Source organism: Synchiropus splendidus, chromosome 14, assembly GCF_027744825.2.
Source record: "Synchiropus splendidus isolate RoL2022-P1 chromosome 14, RoL_Sspl_1.0, whole genome shotgun sequence".
Classification (NCBI taxonomy): Eukaryota; Metazoa; Chordata; class Actinopteri; order Syngnathiformes; family Callionymidae; genus Synchiropus; species Synchiropus splendidus.
Window position 1 is genome coordinate 19618245 of NC_071347.1, and position 3147 is coordinate 19621391.

At 42.5% G+C, this 3147-nt stretch overlaps 1 protein-coding gene across 5 annotated transcripts in view; it reads left to right on the plus strand.

Moving 5' to 3' along the window:
- The window catches only part of ca12 (carbonic anhydrase XII), a 65065-nt gene that overhangs the window by 25360 nt on the left and 36558 nt on the right, over nucleotides 1–3147 (plus strand). The gene's annotated exons all lie outside the window — the stretch shown is intronic.

The window sequence follows — 3147 nt, forward strand, 5'->3', positions numbered from 1 at the left end:
GTTGTAATGAGACCTGGTCATTGAGGACCCTTTTGGGACATAGTAGGATACTCGCAGAACACGGAAGGAACCTGCAGTAGGACAGTCATGGCACACAATAGGACACAGTTAAGCAGCGCTGGAGGACAGTGAGAAAATTACAGCCCATAAGAGGATTTTACAGGATACATGAGGACCCTTGTGGCCTCAAACACAATTCTGCTCAGTTCAAATCTACTTCCCTCTTATTCTTATGCTGTTATTCTCTGCTTCTCACTTTAATAGTCCCCTACCAATGCTACTGAAGCTCCTTGTCCCCAATAAATAATGAGCTCCGGGTCCCAATTCTTCCCAATATTATGTCCACAACGTACCACTATTTGTCGTCCACATGTCTGAAGCAGTGTTTGGGGAGGATCTGCGGCTCTGCAGAATCGATCCATTGCACCCACTCACATGAATTACTAACAAACGGCAGACATTGTTTTGGCTTCAACCACATCCGCAGCGGGGCAAGGTGAGGGGGGACGTGAGGAGAACCTGACAGGCAGCATGGTTGTTGCATAATTAAAGGGCTTCAGTGGGAATTCCCCCACATCAATATATTATCCTGTTTGACTGCTGAACAGACAGCGATCATGAAAAGCGTTACATTTGGAATGGAGCTGTTCTTTGAATAAGTAGATGATTTATACCAAATTGTGAAAATACTAATCGGGTTTACCGCTGACCAAATTTGTATTGTTTTTTTTTTTAAACTGAGTCTCTGATATTTGGTGATGGTGATGAATGGACCAAGTGCTGCGTCGTCTCCAGACTCACGTGTAGCACTTCCCCGTTGGTCGCACTCTCGGACCGCTTCTGGATAGTCTGCGTTGGTCCATCGTTCCAAGACTGAAATAGATCATCATTGTTCCTCCTGGAACTGGGATTTGCTTTGCAGATATTGTTCTTTGTTCGAAACCCGCTCATGCTATCTTAATTTCAAACACACTTCTCGCTTCAAGTCCTGAAATTCTGCCTCATTTTGTATTAAACCTCAACCTCCCATCATTTTGGCACAATGTGCTACTTGAGCAGTTTTGAGCAGGAACCAGACAGCAGTCAGACTTTTCCCATTAAAGAAGGGCTGCACTGTAATTGCAGCGTGCGGTCTGTTTGAAGACATAGTTAACCCTTTTACCCTGAAGTCAGCGAGCTGGGCCGTTCTCTCCCTCCCGGCTGCGAGGAACACGCACATGAGCGGGTTAATGTGCTCTTGAGAGATTTATATTAGACCGGGACTTACAGTAAATGATGCTGTGAAAGCGTCTTTGTATGCTTCAATAAAAGAGCCGGCCAGTATAAAATGAGAAATATGCCGGGACGTGTAAATTTTTATATTGTATATTTATGTTTCACACATACAGAGGAACAGTTGTCTGCGAGTATCAACCCCCACTGAGTGATAGATGATACTCACAATAGAAGCCGCTGTTGTCAGAAACTGGCACCCGCTCCGTTCGGAATAAATTAGCTCTCTTCTCCCGACTCCTGAATTCCTCAAGTAGAAAATGAGTTTGAAAGATTCATGTTATATTATATGTGCCAGTGGAATTAAAAAAAAAAAAAAAAGTCACAGCTGTTTCTGATTGGACGTTTGGCTGAGCCAAACATGGTGCTTTTTAAGGACACACATCTGGTCTTTCGAGATTGTCTTCTTTGAAAATCTTATGGCCATTAAGCGGGAACCAGACGAGATCCTTTGATATCGTCGTGCTGCAACTTGTCTGCACCTCGCAGAACCGTGGAGTGTCGCCGGAATGGCCTCAGGAGTCTCGCACCTGGAAGTCATAAGTCTTCCAGCTTTGTCCTACAACAGCATCTAAGCTAGAAAAAATAAACATCAGTGTGGGAGAACATGGAGCTGAAACCTTGACTCGTACTTTGATATATATTCGAGATAAATACAAAATAAGCAGAAATAAGCGTTTGCTTATTTTTTTCTAGTATGTTTTTTTTTTTCCCTTCAGTGACTGATTCTCACTCACATTGAGCAGCTTCATAGTAAAAAATATTTGCATGTATCAAGTTGTATCATTTTGCGTTGCTTGAAAAGCTTTGTTTTATGTTGAAAGAGTGGACTACAAAAATGGCGGAATCCACTAAACGGTTTTGGTGCGTTCTAGTTGCCCTCAGAAGTGGGAAAATTCCAGTTCCGCCCCCTGTTGATGTCAACACGTTTGTATTCCCTTTTCATCCATCAAGAAGCCACTTGTATTCAGACAACGCACGCTTGAGAATAGCTTTCGTGGAGGTTGCCTTTTCCAACCTTGATAACTGCAATGCTGAGCTCAGCTGTGACGTTTTCTGAAGCTTGGACTTCCCACTTCCAAGGTCAGTGGAAACGCGGCATTAGGAAGGACAAATTCACCTCCCTCTACCTCACAGTTAGAAACAGACTTCCTCATGTCTCTGGAAAATATTTAACAGCACTTAATAAGTCACTTGATGAAGAAGTATTTAGAGTATATGGTGCAGTCATGCGTCACCAATCCAGTGATCCTTTAAGGGTTCCCTGAATGCACTCCGTCCCTTGTGGGCGGTGTATTATGATGGGTTTTTGACCCCCTAAGATGATTAAGGGAAAAGTTTTCAACTAGTCTTGGTGATATATACTCAAGTGTGACTCGCAACGGTGGCACTACCTCATTGTCACTTAAGGAGGACTCCGCCTTTTAAAAAAGACTCTTAAGGAGGACTGTTGAGGATGTTCTCCTCATTGCCACCACCAACACCCTGGATTATATCCCCTGACATACTGTTAAAATAACAATAAAAAGATTACTGTTGCATGTTTTGACAATTGCCCGAGACTGAATTCTATTATGTGTAAAACAAAGTAACCTTCACCTCTGTGCAATACACTTATTGATTTACTGGACATTGACGTCAGTTAACGTTTGTTTTGAGACGGTGGGACTAAACAGCTGCATTATTATTTTATAGCTTGTTTGTTTGTTCATCATGGTATCATATTTGTGTGATTTAATCACATGTACCATATGTGCAACGTGCTATTGTGTCGTGTTCCACCATCTCATAAACCTTCGCCACGCTTCCATTTCCGTTCACCATCTCCTAAAATTAAAAAAAAGGAAGAGACAATGGCTTCCGCTTTATGTTTTA